The sequence below is a fragment of the Rattus norvegicus genome, chromosome 16 (genome assembly GCF_021556685.1).
Source record: "Rattus norvegicus strain SHRSP/BbbUtx chromosome 16, alternate assembly SHRSP_T2T, whole genome shotgun sequence".
Lineage (NCBI taxonomy): Eukaryota > Metazoa > Chordata > Mammalia > Rodentia > Muridae > Rattus > Rattus norvegicus.
In genome coordinates, this window is record NC_141549.1 from 51,331,057 (window position 1) to 51,349,740 (window position 18,684).

The following is an 18,684-nucleotide window of genomic DNA, read 5'->3' on the forward strand; positions in this document are numbered from 1 at the left end:
GACAGACATAGAGAAAACACTTTCTACACTTGCACTTCATCTTTTTCCTTCCCCCTCAGAAAGAAGGAACAGCTACACGCACAAAAAGATAAAAGCAGATTCGTTCCTCGGCTTCAACATGGCTTCAACCAACGGACCTTTCCATCTCAGTAAGCACGGTGAGCCAAGCCGTGGAAATAAGTTATGTAAAAGGTTTCTGCCTAGTTGTTGTTTTAATTAATCTGGGTCCCTGAATGACACGCAGACTTAATCAGGTAGCATGGAACCTGTCGCTGTTAAGTAATTGGTTTGAACCCAAGCGCAGGTTGTGATCAGAAGCTGTCACCGACCAGTGGCCACTCACTGGCCCATGTGAAATGGGCCGGTGGTTTCAGTCTAATTCCTTGTGGACCAACGTCAGTCTCATGAAAAGCATTTCCTAAAGTAGAACTAATTGGTTGACATTCTCAGCATGAACGGCTGAATAAAGAGATTGGAATCTAAAATAGCCTTCAAACTTGGCCTACAGATAACAATGTCCAGTTATGGCCTTTGTGAAGCTACGTCCGTCCCCAGTCACTTTGAGATGGCAGGAGTCCCTGAAACCTTCGCCCAATCCCCGGGTTCATATGCAATCGAGACGAAACCTAAGAAAAAGGAAACTTGTGTAGACTTCTAAAAAATCTCTAGGCTCATTCCTCACAATCCTGCTTTTTACTTAGATGTCCCCGGGGAAATTTGAGCAAAGATATTTTACTAAGGGCAACAGGCTGAAACCGACTCTTCTAAACCTTTAAGAAATTCTCAAATGGAGATGTAGCTTCATTATTACCAAACAGTGCGCGTTCGTCACTTTAATTATAGGAAAAATCGATAGGGCATAGACGAGAACATGGCATATTTTGCGTGACATTTTTGCTTGTTCACTTTATTAAGCATGCCTTTCTGAGCAGAAATAACAGGGCAGAATTTACTAAACGGCACAGGATTGGAGAGGGAGGAGTCCTCTTGCATTCGGCTGGTCTCATCCATGATGTCTTTGCCATCTCAAATTGTGCATTTTTAGTAAACGAACATGAAAACAATTTTAAAAAGCAATAATGGATACCTTCTCCCATTAGTGCGACCAGGCAGATTACTAATTCACAAATATTGAAACTGGCGCCGATTGAGATGAATGGATTCCTCAGAACTTAATAATGCAAACGCACAAACAGCAGAGACCTCCGGAGCAGCCATAGGACTGAAGGTAGCTTGTGAGCGCTCACTGAGGCACGGGAGGCAAGTGGAGCACGCTGTGTCTCTGACTGCTTCTTAAAGAGTCCTTTCTGCTTCTATGGTCTTCACTCTTTACGATTCATCTCTTTCCCTTTAACATATTTGAATATATATGGTCCTTTCTAAAAGAGTCAACCTACCTACAATTTTGGCGGTCAGAATGTACAAGTTAATTTTATTTTTCAATAAAGTATATTTCAATCAGTGACCCACTGACACAGGAAACATCGGCTCCTTAAATGTAGCAAACACTACTAGAAACAGTTTCTAAAAATTCACACACACACACACACACACACACGCACACACACACACACGCACACACACACCACACACGCACACACACACACCACACACACACACACATACACGTGCACACACACACACACGCACACACGCACACACACACCAATCGCTGGCACTATCACTTCATCACACACCAAAAGAGGGAGATGTAAAACTTCTTTTCAAAGGAAAAGTAAATTAAGTGTCCTTACATCTCGAACTTGTTGTCCGATAAAATATACTACTCAAGACGTGGTTTAAGTGGCTCAATAACTCTAAACTTCTACCATGAAGCTTCATTAAAGTATATAAATTAATACCACTGTCAGAGATGGCATTAAGTATTCAACAAGAGTAGACTTAATGCAATTAATAGCAATTAAAATTATACTTTTATGATGTCAGCCACCAGCATTGTAAAGACATAATTGCCTGTAAGGACTTTTATACCATATTTATCCTCTAAAACTGTCCAATTTATATGAAAAATGCCAAAAACAGATCCCATATGGGTACCATTATCTTCTCGGATTTTTAGAAGTAATCTGTCTTATCCAGCATGTGCACATTAGGCTAATTTGCTTTAATTAGTTTTTTCTCATTTTGTTAATAGGCATGTTGATGTTAGGTTTTTACTTCGGAGGTACAGATGCTAACTTCACTCGTTATGTTCCTATTAAGAGGTCACTCTACTTTGTGATAAGCAGGACCTACCCACTTAAATAGCATCGTTCTTTGAAATATTAAATGATACAGCTTACCGAACATAAAAACTACATTGCTGTAATGGTTATCGTGAGCAACTAGGATTCTAGCTAATTAATTAGTAGTTAAACACGAGAGAACGGTTTCATTCTTTCTGCTGTAGCAAGGCATTTCGGTGTGGACCTTATAAATTAGGTAAACTAATGAACTGATTTCACAAACGGTCGTTTGCGACTCCTCAAAGAATTCACAAGAATCACCACAAGTCCATTCCACTGGTTTGCATTCGATCCAGGAGGCATATAAAATAAGAAACTCCTTCACATCCCAAAGCCAATCATGAACCTTGCCACAAACCTTAAAAATATTTTTCTAAAGCAGATATATTGAAATAATTTATTATTATTAGACATCTCATTTGTAAAATTTTCTAGTGATGAACTCCCAAAAAGAAAAATAATTACATACATACATACACACACACACACACACACACATGTATATATGCAAAAAAGAAAACAAATAATTAAAAACTGGCCCATCAGTTCTCTGGGGGCAGACAGACATTCTTATGCAAGTAATTTAGAAGATTGAGCAGAGTCTCCTGATGACACTTAGAAGCCTTGGAGAAAATATTAAGAATAGATTTGCTTTTCTAAAGTATATATATATAATATATATATATATATATATATATATATTATATATATCCACGTCATAAAACACATCCCTGATGTTCTACAATTGTTTCTAGTCTCGGTTTGTTTTCAGTGTTTCACTGTGTTCATATTCTCGTTGTGAGACAGAATATGTAGAACTGTGCAATGTTACAGTTTTAACAGTAGTGACATCATAGAGTCGCATGTAGGTGTCAAAGCATCATGTGTTTAGAGTGGGTGATTACAATATGCAAAAATAAATCAAGTGAATTTGAATTGGTATCCTCTGGGAAATTTTGCAAGAGTTCAAACCGTAGGCTGGAACAAAGGAGTTAAGAAATGGAAAACTGGATCATTTGGAAATCTTTAAATTGGAAGGAGATGTAATAAAAGTGTTAGTAAAGCACATAATTATTTTACACAAATCATGTTAAACATACATGATTTTTTTCTCCTCTCACATCTGTCTGTCCACTACGGAAGACATACTGCTTAGGCACTAACTCAACTCAATGGTGTTTCCTTAAACACCAGCTCTATGTTGGTTTTTTGCTTTGTTTTCTGATAAACTTAATTTGTACTCTCCTAAAAGGGGCCTAAATTGTTTTCTTCAGGCAGCCAATATTTGCATTGATGGTATCTATAAATTGACCACTTTTGTGTAACTAACTGAAATAATTAAGAAATCAACAAAATTGAAAGAAACAAAAAAACCTCAATTGCATAATTCATTTTCTTCAATGATTAGCCTCTGAGACTGAAGCAGTTTCCACTAGCAAGGATGTTTCACTCACCAAAAAAGGGAAGTAACTAACGGAAAGTGAAATAAATTAGTATGTAACGGTCCTTCACAGCGTATTACGTAAGCCTTTCAGATACAATTTGAATGTAACAAGTTCCTCTCTATTCCTTTTGTCTCTGCTGTATTATAAAGCATGGTGATTCCTATTCATTGGGATTGAATTACTCTTGTTTATATTTAGTTTCTTGTTTCTAAGGGGAGAAAAACAGAATGAATTATACATCTGCCTCTGTCCAATTTGTACAGTGAACATACACTCTAAGTCAATTGTTCAGTAACAATGGGACGCGTTCAGGGGGAAAAAAAGAAGACTGTGAGAAAATGTATATGGGAACACAGCTTGGTAACAGAATGAAAGCACAAATATTTTGCATGACAAATAATTCCGCAATTGCAACCAGGTTGTATTTAGAAAAGGCATTTGTATAGAAGTGGGTTGTGTAGGTGTACAATCTCCCGAGGAAGTTACCTTAAATGATTGTCCGAAGCTTAATTAACCATGAATTTAAATAAGTTCTGAAGCACTCGCTTGTGGGTTTTGTGTGGAAATAGGCACATGTGTGCGTGGGTTTGGGGAGCTTTTTTCTGAACAAATCTCTCGCTATTCATTCATCTTTCTACTCAGTATTTTAGACACATTTGAAATCTTATAAAACAGATATCATGCTGTCCCTCCATAAATGACAAAATCGTAATGTATTAAAAGATTCAGAATTAGAGCCCTGTTTCCATCTCAGATGTCGCCCATATACAGACTACGGAAGATTAACAGGCAACAGCTGCTATCACTTTTAATGGCCCCCTATGTGCCTTTCCACAGTGCCTTAGCCCCCTGTCTTGGGGTTTTTCTATCACTATATGAAAATACTACGACCAAAATCAACTTGTGGAGAAATAGGTTTATTTCAACTTTCAACTCTCAGGTCACACTTCATCTCGAGAGAAGCAGGAGCTCAAGGCAGGAGCAAGGAGGCAGGAGCTGAGCAGGGGTCATGGAGGAATGCCACTTACTAGCTTGCTCCCCGTGGTTTATCAATTAACTAACTTTTTATGTATTTACTTATGTATACCCTGACTGAACTTTCCCTCCCTCTTTCCTTCCCAGTTGTTCCCTCACACATACTCTCTCCCATTCACTCCTCCTTCCTTTCTCTTCAGAAAAAGGGAGCAGCCTCCCAGTCATGGTAAAACTGGGCGCATCTTCTTCTATTGTGACTAGCAGCGGTAGCCCAGTAGGGAAAAAGGTCCCAGAGGTAGGCAACAGAGTCAGAGACAGCCCCTGCTCCAGCTGTTAGGAGTCCCACATGAAGACCAAGATACACAACTATTACATCTGTGCAGAGAGCCTGGGGTACTCCCATGCATGCTTCCTGTTTAGTGGTTCGGTCTCTGTGGACCCTTATCGGCCCAGATTAGTTGATTCTGTAGGTTTTCTTATGGCTTCCTTGACCCCTCCATCTGCCCACATCTTATACATCTAGGGATCACCTACTCAGAGATAGTGTCACCCACAGTGGGCAGGACTTCCCACATCAATGATTAATCAAGAAAATGCCCAACAGACTTGCTTACAACCCACTCTGGTAAAAGCACATTCTCAACTTAGGTTCTCTCTTCACAAAGGACTCTAGCTTGTGACAAGTTGAAAACAAAGTCCCTCCCTTCCTACAATGAGTTCCTGACTTTAAAATGGACCTCCACTGTCTGGAGCAAACCAAGTTACCCAGAGCAGCTGATCAGAGCTGGTTAAAAGGAACCCATTGTGAAGGTAGAAGATGATAATGACTTACAATCTGTGATATCCCAGGCTCCATTACCAAAGCCAGGGAAATGACAGTAAAATCTCATTATTTTTCTCTTCAAGCTTACCATCTCTCTTGGGAAGAAAGACAATTTTAAAAACAAGTGAGCAGAAAAATGAGCAAAACTATCTAAAAAATTAAGAGGTTGGTGTAACCAACTGGTGGAGACAAGGACAGCAGCGGGAGAATGAATCAGCTTTATCTAGGGAAGTTGGGGAGAATAACGTCGAGCAGATAACCTTTCACAGATAGAAAAATGGACAGACTTTCAGGGAATGGAGCAGGTGTATAAGATGTGGGCAGATGGAGGGGTCAAGGAAGCCATAAGAAAACCTACAGAACCAACTGAAAGGCTTTAACTTAGCAGTTTGAAGAAACAAACAAACAAAAAAGGAATAACTGAAAGGGAGGTAGGAAGAACCAAGCAGAGGGAGCAGCGCTGGTTCACTCTACAGATCTCTTCTGGAGCATTTTGAGGGAGTATCTCCTAGAAACAAGTGGTAACTGGAGAGGGTTGTAGACTGATGATCTTTAGAGAGTTTCAGCTTATCATAGAGACAAGCAATGTTCAAGAACTTACCTATAGTAAAAGGGTAGAGGGCAGCAGTGATCACTTATGGCTGACCAGGAAGGAGAAAGGACTTCTGGACCAGGAGCTAGGCTTTCAAACATCTACTTCCGCTTCCCTTTCTTCTGTCAGTGAGATCTATCTCCTAAAGTTTCCAAAATAGTGCCACTGGCTGGGGAATATTCAAAGCATGTGTCCGAGGGGGACATTTCAGGCTCAGTCCATAACAGTTAGCCAAGGGACATTATTAGGGAAGTGGTTTTGACATTCTTTCCCATCATCCTGTCTGCCGATGGAGAATACACCACAGAAGCACAGTTCCGGTGGGATGGAAATGGGAACCTGAGAGACAAGAGTGAGTTGCTTCAAAGCTGTCCTAAAAGAACTTAAGAGAGGTGCTCAGGCAGGAATGTTTCAAAGCAAAAAAACCCATGAATAAATAACAGAAAAGCAATTAGACTTCCTATATTGACTGTCAGGTCAAAGATGGCCACAAGGCTTGTGGTTCATGACCTTGGCTTTAGGATGGTGGCATTACATGGGAAGAATGCTCTCTCTGAGAAAAGATTGCTTTGGACTGGCCTCTTTTCAGAATTGATCTTGATGAAAAACAATCAAAATTCATGGTGAATGGTTTCAATAAAAAGAAATATCATCTAATGATATTTACTCATTGCATTAGTAAATTAATAGAGTTGTACATAGTTTTTTTTTCGGGACAAGCTCCAAGATAAATTTTAATTACTTTGTATATCATTTCTATCTTAATATTCAGGCTCTTTTCACTTATTTACTTCCAACATGATGAGTTGTCTGATTCCCCTAGATGATTTCTGCATAACTAAGTTTTATTGCTATGTAGAAAAGCAAGAATAATCAATGTTCCCACCCCCTCACACTCCCTTCCTTCTCCTCCCAATCTTTCCTCTGCTTCCTTCCCTTTCTCTTCCACTTCTGCTTCATTGAGACAGTCTTGTGCATCCTTTCCTTTCTCTATTTCCAAAGTACTGAACTTAAGAGGTGAGGACCACCATACCCAATTAGCTATTTTAACTTAATGAATTACTTTTGCAATTTGATCGGTGGTAATACGAGGCTAATTATCATGAAGGAGGCCTTTCAATAAAGAAGAAAGGCATGGGTTACCTCAGTGGGAGAGGGAATGTCCACACACAATCATGTCTGATGTTCCTAAATCGCTGTCTAGAGTAAGGTTTATATTTCATATGATGAGAACACTCTTGGCCTCATATTCCCTCAAGAGAGAGACATAGATGCCTTAAGCTCTCTGATAATGATCTGTGCCATTCCTCAAAAATCTCTATCAAAACACCAGGCACAAAGGAAATACTACCGATGCATGCTTGCCGAAAAGCACAATGATAAAGGTAAATTGGTGACTGACACATGGTCTCATGGAGATAATCCACAGCCTGAGGATACAGCCTGAGGATGCATTGCTGGAAAGTTTATAACAACCCCTAGTATAATGCTTTATGGTATACAGTGTATGCTAGGGGCTCAGTTTTACACAGTTTACTATTTAAACAATAAACATAGTAGCATCCACTCCATGAGAAGTTGTTTGTAAGAGTAGTCTTTAAGGGCTAAATTACTTTCAAGTACACACACACACACACACACACACACACACACACACACACACAAAATATTTTGCTGCTTCATGAACAGGGTTTATAACCTTGATTGAATAGATCAATTTACTATAATTTACTTAGATGGAAATTTATTCAGATTGTAAAGACTCGCTACTGTTCCTCACAATGTTTCTTTGGACTAGAAGTCTGTGTGATACATGGTGATGGTTGTGTTCTTATAAACAGCTGAGGAGAGTCATTGTCATCCCCAGTTTAGTGGCTCTTTTAAAAGTCATGTATATAATGGAAAACGTTGTATTTCCTCAGGACTGTCTACTGACTCACATGTTAACCCACATGTTTTGAGAGTGATAACACTCACCAAAAAAGATTTACATGAACATCATCTATCAGCATTAAGTACATGAAGAACAAGTGGGGAGCTCACGGTGTTAAGATATTACCGTTCAATAGGTCCCATCCTTGAGCTCTTCTGATTCTGAGATAGCCTATGAAGGAAGAATTATTCTCCATAGACCTTAGCCATGTAGCATGACCAAACAGCCTCTAAATAGCCCTACTCAATCACTTTTGTTTAATTTACAACATGCAATTAACTACCTCACTTCCTAAGAAGTATTTTCCAATTGTCACTTTTCCCAAAGACAACTTAAGCCAGATCCATTGATGAAAATCCCACCCAGGATGTTGAGATCCATTCTCATTCATGACTTCAGCAAAATAGATCAGAACTCACCAAAAACCCAGTCGTCATTAATCCTCTCCTGGTAGAAGCACCCATTCGTTCCAGCAACCCCATTTGCTTTGGGTGCTGTGGAATAGTCTTGGATCACCTACAGGTATCTTGAAATAGCCCAGGAAATGACTTGGGATAACAGGTTTTAAAAGACTAGAAATAGTCCTATGAGTTTGGGCAAAATAACTGAACTCTGAACTTGAGTTTTACCCAATGTAGCATGGTCCTAATAACATAGCATCTGCTTTGAGGAGAATTTGAAACAGAACAGGAAAAGCAGCAGGATCCCCTGGCTTATAGTTAAGTGCTGGTTGCTATTCCAGTTTCCTTCCTGAGCCTTTCCATCTAGTCCTAGATTGTAAGGACCTATACCACTTGCCAGCCATTCCTAGGACCAGCCATCTTCTCTATCATCCTGCTACAGGATTTTGTTAGCCACTCCCTCTAACTAAAACAGTAATTGTGAAGTTGGAATTGAATGTGAGAGGAAAAACCAAGCCTTACAGACCAGATTGGTGATCCAGGAAAGGAAGGTTGAGCTAGCAGGACCAATGTACTTATGGAAGGGGAAGCACAGTGGAAGTGTGAAAGTTCTGAAATTGCTAACCTGGTGTATTTGCAACTGGCCTTTCTTGGATGTAAAAGGAGCATCTGCTTTGCCATTGATTCTAGGTGACTTGGTAAGGATAATGAGAAACGTAGCATACATTTAAAAAGTAAGAAGTAATGAGAATATAATTGTCTTAGGGGTTCCCACGGATGTGAAAAGATACCACAACCAAGGCAACTTTTATAAGGACAACATTTAATTTTGGGGCTGCCTTACAGGTTCAGGGGCTCAGTCCCTTATCATGGTAGCAGAAAGGCAGCACCCAGGCAGGCATGGTTCTGGAGAAGGAGGTAAGAGTTCTATATCTTCATCCAAAGAAAGCCAGGAGCAGACTGGCTCCCTTGTGGTTAGGAGGTGGGTCTCATTGCGCACCCCTACAGTAACATACTTCCTACCACAAGGCCACACCTACTCCAAGAAGGCCACACCTCCTAATAGTGCCCCTCCCAGGGCCAAGTGTATTCAAACCACCGCAAGAGTGAAGCATTAGTGTCATAGCACTCCTATAATAATATGGCTTAATATTACTGGCACCCAAGGGCGAATATGCAGCAGGAGCGCCCAAATGTTATACAAAGCATCAAAAGCACGAAGAAAACCTTCCAGAATTTTTCAGCATTAAAAATAGGTTACATCTCTTTTAAAAATACAATCCATCTGTGAGTGTGTATCACACTAAAATCTAGTTAGTAGATTTGTTATTACCGAAATACTAACAGAGTAATGCTTTGTTCAAGCAAAATATCACCTTTCGTCTCAGAGTAAGTCCTCCAATTTCGGTACAAATTCATTGTGGAAAGAATGACAGTTCATTAACTCCTAGAAAATTTATGCTTATTAAGTATTTAATGAGTTTAACCTTTATGCTAAATATAAAATAATAAGAAACCCGGTACCTTCCAAACTTTTCATCTATGGTTGAAATCATCATCTCCAGATTTCAGATATTTTAATTTAGTGAAATTTAGTGAATGTTTTAGCTTTGGCTTATCTACTTCCTATCACCTGGTTTTATTGTCTTTCTTTCACCGCAGTCACTCACAGGAGATTATTTCCTTTCCAAAGACTATTTTTATACAAGCTGGGCTGCTGTTCAGTGAAATATAATCCAACTCAACCCCTACCACAGCCAGTAAAATCGTCAGCTGGTGTTGTGGGGAGCAATCACTGAAATGATGAAATGGCAGGGGTGCTGAGGATAAGCAATGGAAAATTCTGCAAAGGCTAAAATTATACCACAGGGACCCCCTCGATCACCACAACCCTGCTCTGGCTGAGATTCAGTTCTCTCTGAGAATGAAGAGCCTGTCCTTTGGAAGAAAACCATTCTCCAGTGGCAAAATCGCCTTCCAAGGGAGCTCTGGCCTTTAAGTGACTGCCTGATATTTACAAGGTAGTGTGACCACTTGCCCCTTTCACATTACCAAGCACCTTGTCTTGAGGCAATGCAAGGTAATCTGCTGTAAGAGATATTTGATCAAATATTAAATGGATATATTAACATACTATTATATGTTAATGTCTAATGTCTAGGCGGTAGTGCAAGGATACTCTCTCTCTCACATACACACACACACATACAGACATACACACACACACAGAGAGAGAGAGAGAGAGAGAGAGAGAGAGAGAGAGAGAGAGAGAGAGAGAGAGGTTTCTCTGTCCTGGAACTTGCTCTATAGACCAGGCTGGCCTTGAACTCCTTGAGATCCACCTGCCTCTGCCTCCCGAGTACTGGGATTAAAGGTGTGTGCCACAACTGCCAGGAACAAGGCTACTCTTAAAATATCTAATCCAAGACAAATAATAAGCAGATGAATGATTTTGAAATGAGAAAAGACAAGTTGTAAAAGTTTATGGTGTACATTACGTCCTCTGTGAACATGAGAGTCGATAGCTGACTTGGAAAGCATAGGAGGAAACTGTTTGCTGAGCTGGGGTGGGGGTGGGGATGAAAGCACAGAGGAAAATCAGCAATGTTCAAATTCTTTAGAGTTACCTGTTAAGTCCAAAGCACACAGACTTGAGAAGATCAGAAGGAGGGTGTTGATTATTTAATACGGCAACCCAAACTCATCATTTCGAACAGGAAATTTTTGAAAAAGCTCAAAGTTGGGCATGTTTTGAAGAATTAAATCAAAGTGAGCCAAGGGCTGACTGAAGCAGAAGAAGGCTGGGTTTTTTTTTCTTTCCTCTTTTTAAAAAAATAATAATTCATTTAATATAGATCAAACTAGGAAATGTTATTTATCCCAAAGACTCAGAAGTAACAACACCAACACCACCCACCAAGGCCGTTTATGTTCCAACCTCTCTCTAAAATGTCTCGCTTTCATCCTGTTACAGAACCTGCTTGTGGTCACTAGGTTCAGCCTTAGGTAGTTCCTATAAAAGGTTTTCCCTTGCTTAATGGATCTCGGTGTTTTAAAATATGAAAAGAAAAATAATGTGCAAAGTTGGCTGGTGATGGAGGAAACCAAACAACATAGTTAGCAAGTATGGGTGGTCGTATGAAACCATCATTTGTCTTGGCAGAAACAGGACTAGCCTGTTCCTTAGCTTCTATGTATACAGAGTTGCTGGATATGAATGGGGTTTCTTTAGGCATTGGTTTCTCACTGTGGATTGTTCACTTTAGCTGTCAGCCTTGTGGGGTTATAACAAGCGCATTACGATCCGATTGTAACAGTGAAGAGAATCTTGGGGAATGTCTCTGAGGGAACCTCCGGAGAGGCTCAACTGATCAGGGAAGACCTACTGTGAATATAGACATCATCACGCGATGTGCTGGGGGCCAGGCTGTGACGACTGAAAACCATCGGTGTTCAGACCTTTCTGCTTCCCGATGCGTCCAGATATTGAGCAAGAAGCTCATGAGCCTGCTGCCATAGCAACTGCTCTGGGATAGGCTGCACACATACTCAAAATGGTGTGAGGAAACAAGCCTTTCCTCCCAGAAGTTGTCAGATATTTCGGTATAGAAACAAGCAAACTAAGGCCACTGAGGTGCCATCTACTAAACAGAAGGGTGGTGAGACACCCCACGTTCTTGTTCAATAACTACCAGGCATGACAGAGAACCATCCGCCACTGTGGAAGCTGGTGTGACTCTTTCGCAGTGTAATACTTCTTAGTAAATTATGGCTTCAGTTAACCAGGTTAGTGCCTGTTAATCATAAAAGGAAAGAAGCGATTGTGGTGATGAGTACTGATGAACAAGATTCACTTGTGTGACTTGAGACCACACTGGGTTCCTTAAAAGAATGTGGACAAATATGGCTGTGCAGACAGGAAATTCAGAGAAATACGCAACATCGAATGGCCTGCCCCAGAAGCAATGCACATGTGGCTGCTGTGTCACGTGTACATCAGGAGGTGGTGGGGAGGAGAGAGGCTATGTCTGAGCTCAGTATTCCAGCCTGGGAATGTCTGAATGATTAGCAGCCTAACACTCCCTGAAAAGAAGTATGCCAGAGATGACCACCAGACTGGGACCACGGGACCTGAAGAGAGAACTAGCCTGAGATGACCACTAGTGGGGCACCTCGCAGGTTGGGGGGGTCAGATCATGCTCCAGTTGACCCCTGCCTGGCTTCATAATGCAGTGCTGGGACATAGAACTCCTGAGATGACCCCAGACACTCAGACACCCAGTCACCACTAAGAGGAGCAAGTAAGTGGTGGAGAAATGAGAGAAGAAACAGAAGGAGGCAGGCACAATGAAGACAGACAGAACTGGAGACGAGAGGGTGATGTACGTAGCCAGTGATGCCATCTGGACCATGGTGGGGGCCTAGCCTGGGCTACCGCTGGGTAACACATCTGAATACATGGCCCTGCAGCAGCAGCAATATGTAACCACCAAAGGCCAGGCAGATGTCCCTGGTCTGAGCTGCCTAGTGGGGACATGTTGATGGCTGAGGGCTATGCAGATTTGCCCCCACCCCTCACCTGGGCATCATGGGAGAGCTGGCCCTGGGGATAGGAGAGCAGAAGAGCTGTCCCCACACTTTGCTGGGGCAGTACTCAGGAGAACAGGCCACACACTGCAGGAGTTGCGGGTAAGCCGCCCTGAAGATACAAGTGTGGGAGTCTCCCATGCAGTGGAGTGGATACGAGAGAGATAACCTCCCCTGCTAATCCCTCACTACCTGCAACAGGTGGGAGACCTAACCTTGGGGTCATGAGAACAGAGAGCTGTCCCTGTCCATCACCAGCTGCAGCACTAAGGAGAGCAGGCCCTACACCGTGCCTGGGCAGGACAGTACAGCTGACCCTGTGGGCAGGGCTATGGGCAGGCCAGTCCTGAGGGCAAAGTATGGAAGAGCTGGCTCAGCAACTTGTCTGCCATGTGGTAACATGGGTGAGGGAGAGATCACCACCACCACCGCCACACCCCGCCCCACCACTTGACATTAATGGTAGGCAGGAAAGCTGGCCATCCTAAGTGACCATCGTGGGAGAGCTAGCCTGGCTCCTCCTCTGGGCAGCACAGTAGAGCTGGCCCTGGATGGTGGTGGTGAGTTGCCAATGAGGTGATCCGCAAAGGCGTGAGTGGGAGAGGCATCCCTGCCTATGATCTGCTATAGACAAGAGAGAGACGGCCTCCGCCCCTTTCTCATCCTTTGCCAGCTGTGGCAGCTGGCCCCAGGGTCATGAAGATGGAAGAAATGTCCATGTCCCTCCCCAGCTACAACACTCAGGAGAGCAGGCCCTTATCTCAGCTCAGACACCTCTCAGGTCCAGGTCCAGGGCTTTGTGTTAGCCCACCCCAGCATCTACCCCACGGATGAACTACTACAGTACATGAAATGGGCCGGTTTTACAGGTGCAGAACTAAGGATCTCCGTGACACCGGGCAACCACAGGTAAGTGAGAGGAGTCCCCGTGAGGTTCCAGTATCTACTGCAAGGAACATTTGCAAGCAAAGAAGTGTGGACAGAGGGTACACTCTAGGACACACTGTGGCATTCTACAGCTTCCTCAGTGAGATTTTTTTTTCTCTGTTGGGGGAGAGGTTGCAAGGGGGGAGGGTGGGTATGTGGGGGTGGGGAAATGAGTGAGATGGACTGCATGATGTGAAATTCACAAAGAAGCAATTAAAAGTTTTTTTTAAAAGAAACATCAGAAGTGAAAACAGCCTTCCTTAAGACTTAAGTCTATTTAATTCAATCTGCAAAGTATAAAGTTTTTTTGAAATGAAGAAAGAGACATTAGACCAAACTGATCAGCCCGATGACTGTACCTTTAGATTCCATCGATGATTCAACACAAAAATCTGGAGGAAATTGATCAAGCTATAAAACCACAAGCAAAGCTTCTGGGAAAAGGCTTTGCACAGTATGGCGGAGTTCCCAAGTTCCCATTGAAGTGTCTGTTTGCCCCTGTTGGTTTTTCAACCCATTGAGGGGAAATGTTAGTTATGTTTCTCTATAGATTAGGGAGGATATAAAAGTCCCAACCCATTTCAGATTACCGGAAACAGAACACTTACAGATAGAGGAGACCTTTTCCTGAGGCAGGAGCATGCGTGTTTCACTGCGTTCCTTGCGCTCACACAGGAAGTTAGTCTCAGCTCCTGATGCTCAAGGGTTTAGGTGGTGGAGATTCAGAGAGAAGGTGCTTCTCCACCTACTACTCACTGACTTCCAACTGCCACTCCCAGTCCTTATGACTTTTTTTTTTTTGTCCTTTCTCTCACTTTCTCATCGAATTAGGTCTTTAGATTCTTCATTAATCCTCTTCAGGGGTTAGAGGAACCAGAAGGTTCATCTCAGTTATAGACCCAATGTCCTTGGTTGGTCTCTGTGCTGTCAGTACTGCTTTTCTCCCACGGTGCGGTCCTGTCTTATTCCCCTGTGACCACATTCTCACCTGTCCTTCCAATTAATGCCAATTGAGGATTCCAAGTTTAAGTGGGATTTTGCTCCTGAGCCATCATGTCAAGGATGAGCTTATCAAAAGTAACAAACTAGCATCTAGGCTTCCAAATATCATTGTTAGTGCTCCTGTCTAATAGAGCTGGCTATTAAACATTAGGTTGGGGATCTGGAGTGTTCGTGTGAGTGGGCAAGGTCACCTGCCCTTCCAGAGGTCTCTCCCATTTTGCTGAAGATTTTCACCCACATAACCTGCACTCGATCATGTGTTTTACCTCTCAGCTGTGACAGACAATCTCAAGCTGCCCTTGACTCTTCCCTTGGCCAGCCCGTGTCATTCAGGAGAACATTAGATTGAGGCTGACGCTAACATTGACCCACTTGAACGTTTATAGAGTCACTCAAGCACCTGCTATCTTACACTTGTTCAGATGAGATATGCTGGTTACTTGTTTAATTGGTTAACCACTAGTGACTTGAATAATGGGTGTTTCTGGACATACAAAGACCATACGCACAGCATGCCAGTAAGTTAAGTACCAACTCTACCTGGGAGCCAGCGGGGATTCCTGATGGCCACATTACTTTCTCATAGTTCAGCATCTTCCTAATCACAACTATATTTCATCTTTGTCTTATCAGAGCCCTTGAAGAGAATAATATATAAATTAGTATAAGCTTACAAACATTCTTGTACAGTTTGAAATATTGTTGTCTTAGCATATAGCCAATAATTCTGTCCAATGTCCTGAAGTTAGATAATATTATATTAAGGTTTAGAGAAAATGGACCTAATATAATCCATGCATCACCAGCTTAGAACGAATTAAATATAGATACACGTTTTCATTTGATCAAATAGCTCATAACTATGTGTCTTAAAGAACATAAGTTTTAGACAGCATTATGGTTCTCCAGTGATTTTATTTTTTCCCTAAACAGGGTTTTAAAGTAGATCCATTATTATTAAATGAAAAATTAGCACAATGCAACTGTTTTCTTGTTATTCAGTCATTATGCAATTGTGATTGACAAGGTCATACACTTCTCACCAATGTAATGGCAAGCGCTATTCTTTTTTGTATGGGGGAGGATATGTCTTCAGCCTGCATTCATTTATTCCTGTGTAGTTCTTTCCTCCTCATGGTTCCGTTTTTCATTTTAGGGGTCTTTGAAATATCTGAAAACCATTTTCCAAAGCTAAGTTTGCTGTTCTAATAAATATCTTAGATATTTCACATGTCCCTATTTAACTCACTTAATAATGTAAAAGAATAACTATCTGATGTCTTGAGTGTTAATCTGTTTTCTTATTCTTGTCTGAATATCATTGGAAAATAATATTCATTTTTGTAAAAGAAGAAATATGAAAACTTCTGGTTCAGTAATCATGTCATAGCTGGTTCAAATCAAAAAAGTTCATGTCTTAAAAAAGGGTTTTTTATGAAAGTAAAATGAAATATTACTTTATTCCCTTGAACATATTTTTATCAAATTACATTTTATTCTGAAAAAGAAAAACTTATACTTAAGAATTCCTCCAAATATGAATACATGTACATATAATCATATATTTATATATAAACACTAATATTAAAATTAAAAGTTGAAATGAGCCTTGGAAAAATTATCAAATATAAGTGACTAACAGTTGGTACTTTTGTATATAAGTACACATATTCTAATAAAGAGAGAGTTAAGTAACCTCTGACTTAAAAATAAACCATTCAGCTCATAGAGTTTTTAAAATGCTGCACTTTAAAATAAGATAATGCAACTATGCAACAAAAAATAATATTGGTATACATTAATACCTAAGCTCAGGTTTGATATCCAACAGCATATTAAAATGTTTCCCTTATTTTCTAATGCTTTTAGTTGAGTAAATAATATCAAGTTTCATAGGCACAGTATTATATATGCTTTATTAAAAGCATACTTTTTCAGGGCGAAATACAAGACGTTAAAATAGGAACAAAAGATTTCAGTTGGTTGGTAAGTCCCTGCATGTCTTAAAAAGAAGTGGAGTCTTTGAACCTGAAGATATTAAAATCCAATTAACATGTATTGAGTCCATGTGAGTGCTCATAGGGTTTAACATGCCTGCCGTGGCTTCTTCAAGACCACTGCCTTCAAGACACTAACTTCCCAGTGGCATCCTCTCCAACCAGTTCACGGAATTATTCTTCTGCATTCAAATGACATGGCATTTTTTAATGTCTTCATGCTCCCAGGAAAAACTGTTCTGCCAGTGGCTATATTTGCTATCTAAACTACCTGTGAAATACATGCTTATACCCTGCATGCCTCCTTGGAAGTCCAGTTGCACACTTGAACATGACCAGATGTATGTCGCTAAAGACAAAACTGAGCATGGGATCTTTCCTCTCCAAAGTCTGATGCTTCTCCACTCTTCCCTTCTTTGCTGACAGACACCGTACATTTGCGGGTGAGGACGCTGATGAGGAAGCCATTCTCAGAACCTCACTTCTCATAGCAGAGTCACTTGATTTTGCTTCCTATTGATTTCTTCCATTCAGCCACCTCCTGCATCTTGCCTTGGTCATCTTCCAAATTCTTCCACATCCTGCCCAGTTTATCACCTGGCTTTCCTTAACCCGACCCCTAACCAGCTCGTTAACTATGCTGGAGCAAATCATAGTCTGATTGTCCTGCAAGCACACGTCCGTGCTCTTTTAGGAAAAGTCAAAAATTCAGCGTGATATGCAGCACCTGCACTATCCATTCCCCATCCATCTCACCAACTTCATTTTGAACTCCATTTCCATGGGCTTTGGCATGTCCATGATGACTGTATTGTGCTTTTCAAAGCTGGACAGGCATGGGTATGCATGGTGGAGGGCATCCATTGTGCTCCCGTGAGGGTCAGAAGAAGACTTTGTGAAGTGAGTTCTTTCTTTCCACCTCTCTATGGAGTCCAGGGATCTCATCCAGGTCTGCACAGTAAACATCTCTCCTGGTTGAACCATCCACTCCTCAGCCCTCAGAATCAGGCAATTTCACAGAAGTTTAGATCCCATCCCCTCTAATACACTTCCCGTCGGCATGCTGATTGCCAATGTCAGTTCTTCAAATGTCCTTTTTGATGAATCACGGACAATCCAAGAGGCCAACAGGGATGTTGAGTGCATCCAAAGCCTTCCAGTCTCTGTGGCTCTCTGTCATTTTGTTGTGGTCTGAAGATGAAGCTCACAGGAGGCTGAAGAGTACATAGTATCTGCACTCTTTAAAATAGTGTCGTCTAAAGATCCCATTCATGCTTCCAATGCTGACAATACCTTTTTTTTTTTTTACCCATGAGCTTATAAACCTAAATAAAGTGCCTTCCTCCCAGCTAGCTCTGGTGGGGTATCCTCTGTGGTAAGTCCACGCTGCTGTGTTCAGTGGGTACTGCATTGGCCCTAAGGAGCTTCAGTTCTGGGACCCCCTCACCTCGGGGGGGGGGGTGGGTTTGTTGGATGTTTGTCCTCTCTCTCCTCTGACCACTGCACTCTCTTCCTTTGCTCCCGCCGTATTCCAAGCCCCTTTCCCTCGCCTGGTGTTAATATCAACCACTAGAGGATTCCAAGGGCTCAAGCCAGAATGCAGAGAAGCATCCACAAGAGGAAAAGCTGTGAGCAGCAGAGAAAAAAATTGTAGGCTCAAAATGTAGAACCAGGAGGGACACAATGATCTGACCGGTGTAGGCCATTTTTTTTTCCTGCAGAGGTGTTTTTATTTTATGAAGAGCTTCACCATTCT

At 41.5% G+C, this 18,684-nt stretch overlaps 1 protein-coding gene, 1 long non-coding RNA gene and 1 other non-coding gene across 2 annotated transcripts in view; all 3 read left to right on the forward strand.

Moving 5' to 3' along the window:
- Erich1 (glutamate-rich 1) overlaps positions 1 to 18,684 on the forward strand; it is a gene marked incomplete at its 5' end in the record, with an annotated part of 52,793,804 nt that overhangs the window by 20,460,497 nt on the left and 32,314,623 nt on the right.
- The window catches only part of LOC148000552 (uncharacterized), a 299,008-nt gene that overhangs the window by 260,844 nt on the left and 19,480 nt on the right, over positions 1 to 18,684 (forward strand). The gene's annotated exons all lie outside the window — the stretch shown is intronic.
- LOC120097606 (small nucleolar RNA SNORA17) lies at positions 12,366 to 12,496 on the forward strand. The gene has a single exon (XR_015640565.1). It is a non-coding gene; the product is annotated as a small nucleolar RNA SNORA17 (small nucleolar RNA).